Source organism: Mustela erminea, chromosome 6, assembly GCF_009829155.1.
Source record: "Mustela erminea isolate mMusErm1 chromosome 6, mMusErm1.Pri, whole genome shotgun sequence".
NCBI classification, from domain to species: domain Eukaryota; kingdom Metazoa; phylum Chordata; class Mammalia; order Carnivora; family Mustelidae; genus Mustela; species Mustela erminea.
In genome coordinates this window covers 65709747-65720544 of record NC_045619.1, presented here as the reverse complement: position 1 = coordinate 65720544, position 10798 = coordinate 65709747, and the positions used below count along the sequence as shown (strand labels likewise).

At 40.6% G+C, this 10798-nt stretch overlaps 1 pseudogene; it reads right to left on the bottom strand.

The window, feature by feature from the left end:
* Positions 1-329: 329 nt before the first annotated feature.
* On the bottom strand, positions 330-3192 carry LOC116593511 (annotated as a pseudogene).
* Positions 3193-10798: the final 7606 nt, after the last annotated feature.

Below are 10798 nucleotides of genomic sequence, written 5' to 3'. Positions count from 1 at the left end.
AAGAAAGCTGGTCAAATGAATTTTGTGGTTTCCCGGTGCTTATAAAAGATATCTGTATCCTATACTGTAGTAATAGCATCTTACCTAAAAATTGTATATACCTTAATTAAAAAGAGGAGAAGTGAGTTGGGGGAAATCAGAGGGAGAGATGAACCATGAGACACTGTGGACTCTGAGAAACAAACTGAGGATTTCAGAGGGGAGAAGTGGGGGTTTGGGTGAGCCTGGTGGTGGGTATTAAGGAGGGCATGTATCGCATGGAGCATTGGGAGTGATACCTAAACAATAAATTTTGGAACACTGAAAAAAAATAAAATTAAAAAAATACTTTATTGCCCAAATTTGCTAATCGTCCCCTGAGCTTCCGCAAGTCCTAATCTTTTTGCTGGTAGAGGGTCTTGTCTCCATGCTGATGGCTGCTGACTTATCAAGGTGGTGGTTGCTGGAGGGTGGGGTATCTGTGCCAATTTTGGAAAATAAGACAACTGCTTGGCTTGCCGCATTGATGGACTCTTCTTTTCGTCCATGGCTCCTCTGTGGCATGTGATGCTGTCTGATAACACTGCACCCACAGGAGAACATCTTTCAGTATTAGAGTCAACCCTCTCAAACCCTGATGCTGCTTTATTAGCTAAAATTATGTAATAATCTAAATCCTTTCTTGTCATTTCAGCATTCTTCATTGCATCTCCACCAGGAAGAGGTTCATCACAAGAAATCACTTTCTTGGGCATCTGGGTGGTTCAGTAGTTGAGCGTCTGCTTTCGGCTCAGGTCACGATCCCAGGGTCCTAGGATCGAGCCCCACATTGGGCTCCCTGATCAGTGGGAAGCCTGCTTCTTCCTCTCCCATTCCCGTGCTTTTTTCCCTCTCTTGCTATACCTCTCTCTGTCAAATAAATAAATAAAATCTTAAAAAGAAAAGAAAAGAAACCACTTTCTTTGCTCAACCACAAGAAGCTCATCTGTGAGAGACTTATCATGAGATGGTGACAGTTCAGCCCCATCTTCAGGTCTGCTTCTAATTCTAGTTCTCTGCTCTTCCCACAGTATCTGCAGTTCCTTCCTCCGCTGAAGTCTTGAACACCTCACAGTTATCTATTAGGATGGAAATCAACTTCTTCCAGACTCCTGTTAATGTTGATATTTTGACCTCTTGCCCTGAATCATGAACATTTTTAATGACATCTGGAATGGTGAATCCTTTCCAGAAGGTTTGCAATGGCTTTTGTCTAGTTCTATCAGAGGAATCACTACCTAGAGCAGTTAGAGCCATATGCAATGTAATTCTTAAATAGTATGACTTGAAAGATGAAATTGCTCCCCGACCCATAGGCTACAGAATGGATGTCATTGGCAGGCATAAAAAAAAAACACTAATCTCGTTGCACATCTCTATCAGAACTCCAGTAACTAGGTACATTGTCAATGAGCAGTAATATTTTGGAAGATACCCCCCGCCCTTTTTTTTTTTAGCAGTAGGTCTCAAAAGTGAGCTCAAAGGATTCAGTAAACCATATTGTAAACAGATGTGTTGCCATCCAGGCTTCAACTAATAGAATACAGAGTAGATTTAACATAATTCTTAAAGCCCTGTAATTTTCAGCATGGTAAATGGACATCGGCGTCAACTTTAAGTTACCAGCTACATTAAGCTGCTAACAAGAGAGTCAGCCTGTCCTTTGCAGGTTTGAAGTCAGGTGCGGACTTCTCCTCTCTAGCTATGAAAGTCCTAGATGGCGTCTTCTTCCAACAGAAGGCTGTTTTGTCTACATTGAAGATCTGTTTAGTGTAGTCACCTTCATGAATTATCGTCTGGATAACTGGCTTCAGCTTCTACATCAACACCTGCTACTTCACCTTGCACCTGTTAGGGAGATGGCTTCTTTCCTTAAATCCCATACACCAACCTCTCTTAGCTTCACTCTTTTCTTCTGCAGCCTCCCCACCTCTCTCAGCCTTCACAGAATTGAAGAGAGCAAGGGCCTTTCTTTCAATTAGGCTCTGGCTTAAGGGAATGTTGTGGCTGGTTTGGTCTTCTATCCAGACCTCTGAAACTTTCTCCATATCAGCAATAAGGCGGCTTTTCTTTCTTATCATTGATGTGTTCCCTGCAATAGCACTTTTGATTTTCTCCAAGAACTTTTCCTTTGCATTCACAGCTTGGCTAACTGTTTGCTGTAGGAGGCCTAGCTTTCAGCCTATCTCAGCTTTCAGTATGCCTTCCTCACTGAGCTAAATCACTTCTAGCTTTGGATTTAAAGGGACATAGGGGACATGTGGGTGGCACCATCGGTTATGTGTCCCCCTCTTGATTTTGGCTTGGTTCATGACCTCAGGGTGGTGAGACTGGGCTGCAAGTAGGGCTCTGTGCTCAGCAGGGAGTCTGCTAAGGATTCTCTCCCTCTGTCCCTCCCCTTCGCTAAAGTAAATCTTCAAAAATGAAATTGTGTCTCAGGGAACAGGGAGGCCTGAGGAGAAGGAGAGAGACAGGGGAACAGCAAGTTGGCGGAGCAGTCAAAACACACCCAACATACCCAGATGAAGTTTGCCATCTTGTATGAACACAGGTCACTGGGCTGCAAAACGATTACAAAGGCAACATCAACAGTCACTGACTACAGATCACCATAACAAAAATAATAATGATAAAAGGTCTGAGATACTGTGGGCATTACTAACATGTGACACGGAGACATGAAGCGAGCACATGCTAGTGGAAAAATGGTGCCGATAGACTTGTAGGGCGCAGGCGTGCTACCAATCTTCCATTTGCAAACGACACAATACCCGTGACGGGCGACAAAGCCAAGTACAACCAGACGTCCCTGTACTGAGAGTCTGCTACATGCCAATCCCTGTTCCTTCAGGTTTGGAACCATCCCAGGAACCTCACATCGAACATTTTCCGAATTAACTGCTTCATTTTCCCGTCCATGACCTCCACCCCAGCCTCCTGGTCAAGTCTCCATCCTGTCCAGATAAAGGCATTTTCATCCGTGTCTTTATGATGAAACAGCATGAAACAAGGACTGAAATTGCAGGTGACTTATTGGAGGAGTCATTCCACATGGAGTTGAGAAAAGCCAAGAAAGGAGCGGAGGCCAGTGAAGGACATTTGATTGCTCCAATGACTCCCACTGGCAGCTGAGCGGCTCAGTCCCACTGGGGCCTCGGAAACTGCATGGCCCATGTTTCGGGTTTGTCCCGCTGAAGGACAGAAGGCTGGGGCATTTGTCCACCAACTGGTATTCCTTCTTGGTTACTGTTACTCCCCACCCCAAAGTCATAAATTCTCCTACACTTCTGGGCTATTTCTGTGCTAGGAATTTCCAAAACCCTGAGGCAGGAAAGGAAAGGTATTTAGGAGATATTTGACAGGGCACTGGCAGCCCAAATCACAGGTGGTCTGGGACCATGTGAAACCAGGTACCACCCACCTGCCCGGCTGTCCAAGGCAGAAAGCCTGGAGCTGTCCTTGCATTTGCTCTTGGTTTCCAACCTTTTCTCTCCTCCTCTGAGTGCCAAATCGGAGTGAAGCCCATCTGCTAAATTTCCTTTCCAGTGTATTACTTCTACTTCGTATCAGTTATCATATTTGATTAAAAACCTTCTACAGCTCCGGCCTGCGACCACTTCCTGCTCCACCTGCTGTGTTCATCCCTGCCCCAAAGCCGTTTTTCTAAAATAAGAATGAATTATTTCAGAGGTTTCCTATGTTACTAGCAGAGGTGACAAACAGACATGCCAACTCTTTTTAACTGGAGACCATCCCGTGAGAATGTCACGCGGAAAAGACTTCTAAGGCCATGCCTTGTCTGAGTGGGAAAAGTAGAATGACTAATTCCGTGTTTTCAGGGATGAGGAAGGAGCAAGCCGTTGTACTGGGTAGTCACCAGCCATGGTCATTTGTAACATCCACACTTCTTATGTGACACACAAGGCTAGTCTGCACCTGACGTCAGCCCACTGTCCTTGCTTCTCCCATCTCTTTCCTGCCACTCCTCCCCCAATGTCCTTCTCTCCAGTCATGTAGAGCTTTGAGCCATTTTCAGAATCAGCCCTGCTCTTTCATATCTCCATGACCTTTACTCACCATTCCCTCCCCCTACAGTGCTTGACCGGGCTCATATTCCATCATCGCTCAAGGGCCAAATCAAAATATACCTCCCTGAGAAGATATCTGTGGACTCCCCAAGAAAATGAGATCCCTAGTACCCCCGTTCCTGTGATCATCCACTGCTTTCTGTCTAATTCAGGTATCATTCTTTGTGTAATTGTATTTTAATGGAATATCTGTCCCCCATTCATCCACAAACAATTAAACAAACAGACTAATACTAATTTTATTAATCCAGGTTAGTACTGCATAATCCCAATATGGAATTCTCTGGTGAAATAAAGTTTGTTGAATGAAGCTTAGGCATGAAGCCAGATATATCCTCCTATTCTAATCCTCCTATTCCCGAATGGAAATATCTGGCCCCACAGTACAGTTTTAGCCAGGAAACCTGGTCTCTGGCAGGGCCAGCAAGAAGGTAGTGGTGACTTCACCCTGCATAGACCTGCACAATGGGAAACCATGAACTGTGCCTTAGCTCAGGTCATAAAGCAGCAGGAGATAAACACTGATCATGAAAAATAATAAGACAGCAATAATCCCAGGATTTATGTTTTTAAAATTTTTTTTTTTTTTTTTTTTTTTTTTTAAGTAATCTCTATACCCAACACCGGGCTCCAACTGACAACACCGATATCAAGAGTCATATGTTCCACTGACTGAGCCAACCAGGTGCCCCTACTTTATGCTTTTGATAGAAATAAACAAACATCTCAAAAAAACAACAAAGCAGACGGAGAAAAGCAGTGTGGAGGAAACTAAAAACATACCTAAAAGTGGAGGAAGTTTGACGTAGTGATAAAGATGAGACTTGGCTAAGAAAATGGGAGCCACAATACACCAAAGTAATCGCTAAAAAATAGGAAATAGAATTATAAGTTCAAATCCAATAAATGGAAAAAGAGATTCAAGAAAGCACGATTATTCCATTGGAAGAGAGGAGGAAGAGAAGATTAAAAGCAGAAAAAAATCCCCCCAAAACAAAGAGAGACCATGGTCAATGAGAAACAAAGAAATCAGGTGGAAGAAATAGGTTAGAATTTATTATGGATAAATTATGAATAAGCGTAAATGGGGTAAGTTTGTCTAATTAAAGAGGGAAACTCTTACATTTAAAAAAAATCTAGCTCTGGGGCCCCTGGGCGGCTCAGTTGGTTAAATGTCTGTTTGCCTTTGGCTCAGGTCATGATCTCAGGGTCCTGGGCTTGAGCCCGGAGGCAGGCTCCCTGCTTGGCAGGGAGTCTACTTCTCCCTCTGTCTCTGCCCTTCCCCTTGCTCACACTCTCTTTCACTCTCTCTCTTTCAAATAAATACATTAGAAAATCTTTAAAAAACAATCTAGCTCTAAGCTATTGATGAGAGACCCAGTTAAGGTGAAATGACACTAAGAGGCAAATAAAGGATGGATAAGGATATAGCAGATGTACTCAACCCAGGGAAATCTGGTATCATCAATATCTATATCTATCCGAATAGAATTTAACGTTGGGCTGTAATTCAGCTATTTAAACAAATGAATTATAGCTGTGTGTAACAGTAAGAATAGATCTCAAAAACATATTTAGTGAATAAAACAAACTACATCACAAATAAACAACAGGATATGATTTATATGTAATTTTAAAATGTATATGGAGTGACACCATAGTTACTCTACATAAATATGTAAAAGAATTTTTCAAAAAGGTCTTCAGGGCTAGATAGCAATTTATAATACTGAGTGCCTCTTAGAAATGGAGAATATTGTGCAAAAGGGATACAGATTAGAGAATACTTTTTTTTTTGCTCTTTTTTAACTTTATTTTTTTCAGTGTTCCAAGATTCAATGCTTATGCACCACATCCAGTGCTCCATGCAATACGTGCCCTCCATGATACCCACCACCAGGCTCACCCAACCTCCCATCCCCCTTCCCCTCCAAAACCCTTAGTTTGTTTCTCAGGGTCCACAGTCTCTCATGGTTTGTCTCCCCCTTCAATTTCCCTCAACTCACGTCTCCTCTCCATCTCCCCATGTCTTCCGTGTTATTCCTTATGCTCCACAAGTAAGTAAAACCATATGATAATTGGAGACTATTTTTATTTTCATCTGTAAGTTTTTAATTTTTTTCTTTTAAGAAGACAGTGTAGTCATACAGTAGTATAATGTCTTTTAACATATAGTCATAGAAAAAAATTGAAAGCAAGTGAAACAAAATGTTTATTTTATTTTATTTTTTCAGTGTTCCAAGACTCATTGTTTTTGTACCACACCCAGTGCTCCATGCAATACGTGCCCTCCTTAGTACCCACCACCAGAAAAGCAAAATGTTAATAGTGTTTAATTGTCATTGGTGAGGATATAACGTCTGACATTCAATTCTTTGTACCTTTCTGTATTCTTCAAATTTCCAAGAAGAAAAGAAGAGGACAGGGCTGGAGTTAGATGATCTTCCCAGCTATTATCATTTATGATTACACAATGAACAAATGCACAGGAACTGAAATCCAGAATGTCAAGAAGACCTAGGAAGATTCACAATTGGTTACAGAAAATTTCCAAACTTATCTACCATGGCTTGTCGAAAGTAACAAATACTCACAGTACCTAATGAAATAATGCAGAGTTTTGATTGCTTAACATTTTTCTTAATGTTGTTCTCTATTCAAAGCCAAGTGCCTAATTTAAAGAATCTTCAATATTTTGAGTTGCCAATATGCTGTGAATTTCAGATTTCAAAGATCCAGGGGAATAATATTTCATAAACCTATAAAAAATGTTAAAAGTCCATTACCATTTAATTACATTACACAAAGTTATGGTTCCCCACTTAATGGCTGCTGTGTAAGAAAAAGAGGGTTTTGGGAAAGTCCAGAGTGACCTAGTAAAGCAAGGACTACTACATTTTATTGCTTCACGTAACTTCACTTACAAGATATATTTGCAATAAATCTTGCACAGGTTTTCATGACCATGTCTATAGGAAAAACTGAGAAAGTGGTTAGTAGCTGTTCCATTTTAAACATCAGGAGCGCATTGCTGTGTTCTAACTCATCATCTGGAATATTCTGCTGCCGTCGAAATCATTAACCAGCTCTAAAGCATTACTTTTCACTGTCACCAAATGCCTTAGATAATTAGTGTCTAGTACTGTCACAACTTTCCATATTGCTCTTTTCATATAATATTACAAAACGATTGTGTTCTAGTGAACAAGATTTTTAAATCCATCAAGTATTTACTGAACATTTATAGATTTTCCCCTTCCTCCTACCTCTAATAAAATTGGAATCATTTTATTCCAATCTTTTGCATGCATGTATGTGTGTGTGTATACATAGGTCTAAATCTTTTTAGAGGAAAGCTCTGTTTTTCCAAGTTAAAGCTTTAGTGGACAACTTTTGGAGGAAGATTTTACTTCATGTTTTCGCTACACATCATTGAAATGACACTTAAAAGTACAAAATAGTACAGAGTGACCCTACAGAAATACAAAATAAAGTAAATCCATTACAATTTGGGAGCAAATGGGTCAGGATCATCATCAGATAGGATGTGTTGATGGATTTCTGGAATACAGAAAGCAGGTGGGTTGTGTGGAAGCCTCAGTCACCATGAAGAGGAAGAAAGTGGTGATAGGGAAACCTAGTTTCCTAGCAGAAGCTCAAATAAGTTCCAAGCATGGGGTATTAGTAAAAAAGCAGGGGGTATAAAGTGGGGCATACATCTGGGTATTAAGAGCCGGTCTCCTGCAGAACACCCATCCACCTGCCCACTCATCCTCCATTCTCTTCCCCAAACTGTGCATCTACAGAGCAAAAGACAGCAGCCATTTTCCACAGGCTGAAACCAAAGACATGCTCTGAAGAAGTTAATTAAACAAGCTGACTGGAAATAAGCAAGCCTCGGGTGTGGCTGTACATGTTCCATAACGAATCTTTCCTCACTCTGGCTAGTAATGGCCACTCACCAGTTACCCCCCAGTGACAAGCGACTTGTTCTGACCTGTGTACACAGCTCAAGAACAACCCTCCACCTGGTAGGGAGTTTTGTAGAGAAAACAGATTTTTCCTCAGTGGAGAAAATCTACTCTCAATCAGTCTAATTCCTTTATTCTAAACATAAATGGCCAACCCAGACAGTTGAGGAAAGCCAACGGAACACAGACAGGAGCTAAGAAGAAACATACAACAATTAACCCTAAAGAAATAGAGGTAATTCAGAAAACTGAAGAGAAGTTTTTAATAATAAATTAGTTTTATATAAAAGTTAGTTTTGAGATATTTATTAAATCCAAGGACAAGGAAGATTTATTTGAGTTTAAAACTACAGGGTCCAAATTTTTGAATAGACCTCTAAAAGGAAACTCACGGATGTCATCCAGATTTCAGAGCAAAAAAGCTAGAGAAGAAAATGTAATATGAACATTCAGAGACATACAGGATTAATTCAGAAGCTGAACATCTAGGAGAAATTCCAGAATCAGAGAACAGAGAGAATGGAGGGGAGGAAATAATTTTTGTTTTAAATTTTGAAGGAAATTCTCCTAAACTGAAGAAAAGATATTAAATTTTTTTATTGGAAGATAGTGTAGAACACCAAACTGAAGTAAAGTAGAAAGATAATCCAACTCTGTACATAGACTGATGAAGTCTTTATATACTAATGATAAAAAGAAGTTATTAAAATGATGTATAGAATGGGGACAAAATGAAGCAGGTGATATGGAAAGGAATAAGAATCTGATTAGCATCCCAAATTTTTTTTTTTTTTTTCAGAAATGTTGGATTCTAAAACTGGTAACACAATGCCTTCACAGTTCTGACAGAAAATTCCATTAAACTGTGATTTCTATATGATTTAAATCAGCAATCAAATCTGAAGACAAAGTAATGACATTTTGAGACATGCAAGACCTAAGAAAAGATTCCTCCCTCCTTTCTATAAAAAGTTCCTTCAGGATGTTGCTACCACAAAACCAAAAAAGGATCCAAGGAAGAGAAAGATGTAAGTGTCAAGATCTAGTTGCTGTAGCAGAGAAATATCACGAAAAGAATTCTTGGGATGATTCTGTGTGGCAAGCTGGAAAAGCAATCATTCAATATTTTCGAACAGGAAGCCAGAATTCTCGGCAGAATGTCTTTGAGAAGAAAGGACATTTATTATAAAAGATAGCAACTTGAAAAAGCTGGGTGTGCTTTAGTGATCATTAGAAACACATTATTATCCTGAGAAGTGTAAAAAGGAAAAAAAGGAAAGAAAAAGAAAGATAATTAGAAATGCTAAGAAAAAAATCTGTACAGGAAAGTTAAAGCGTAAACATAAAGACAAAATTTTGAGCGAAAGTGCAAAAATTTTGAGCAATTAATGGGGCGCTGTAACAGACTTTATTTGAACTTGACATCTGAGATAAGTTCCTGTAACAGCCCAGATTTTGTGAATTACATTCCCACTTCCCACTTCCCATCATACTGAGTATTTCTGCACTCACCTAGATTTGCATGATTCATCAATGTTGTTTACAGGTTTTTAGTCTTTAAAATCATGTTATTGACAGCACAGAAGACCTCATCATAGATACTGAGCAAAAGATATATCTTGTCAAGTTTGTTATTTTTGGAGCACTGTTAGCATTGACAGACATTCAAATGTAGCAGATGTGGGACAGAGAGAAAAAGACAGAAAAGGAGGGAAATTCATTTTCTAATCTTACATCTAACTTCCCTGAAGAAATAGAGATAGAAGCTTTAGCATATCATCTACAGATGAAAAAAAAATCCCCAAAGAACTAAAAATATAACTGGCAAATATCAGTAGATGAGAAAGGGAGTTACAGGCTGTCTTGGGTGAGCTAAGTCTGCCCCTTTCAAAGTGTGTAGAGGCTATTTGGAGTTGCAGAGATTGCCAAGGGGACATTAAGCAGGAAACTAACGAAGCTTCAGGGCTCCTTACTCACCCAGGCTCCTTCTGGAGCCTGGAAATGTATACAAACTGTCAAATGCATAATTTTCCTTTGGAAGAGTTCACCGGGTGGATGCATTTCAGTCTCCACAAACCCAAACCCGGCCCCGGAAGTGACAAACTGAAGAACAACTCAACTCTGGGGAAAGTTTTGTGGAGATGGCCTTGTGAGAAACTCCATCCTTCAGGATGGTTCGGGAATACCGTCTACGCTCTTGAGTATGTGCAGACGTTACTCGTATCATTTATTTTGAAGCACTCACGAGAATGCTTTCTCCCTTTTTGTGCTCATCCTAGTTCTTCATTGTGCCTCAAGGTCCATCCCTTCTCCCAGTTCCCGTCTACCACCGCCTTCCCTGAAAGCCCGCGGGCCCCTCTCCTAAACAACTAGACTTAGTCACGCACTGGGGACACATAAACCAAAGGCTGCAGGTACGTGGATGCTAGTCTAAGTGTGAGACAATTAAGGTGATATTTGCAGGACAAGGTTTTTTGGTTTTTTTTTGTTTTGTTTTGTTTTTTAATCTCGAGAGGGTAGGTTGAACAAGTCCCCAGTCTTGATGAAGAGGTTGGGGGGCAGGGACCATGGCATGGGAGAATGAGACAAGACGTCAAAGCGCATGCTCTGTTGCCAGTGACCCCTGGAGGTGGAGTGGACACCTGTTAGTCCTTCTCCCTGCTCTTGTCTGATAGCCAAGGGCAGTCGAAGCCCCTGGAAGAGAGAGGATTGCTTGAACAC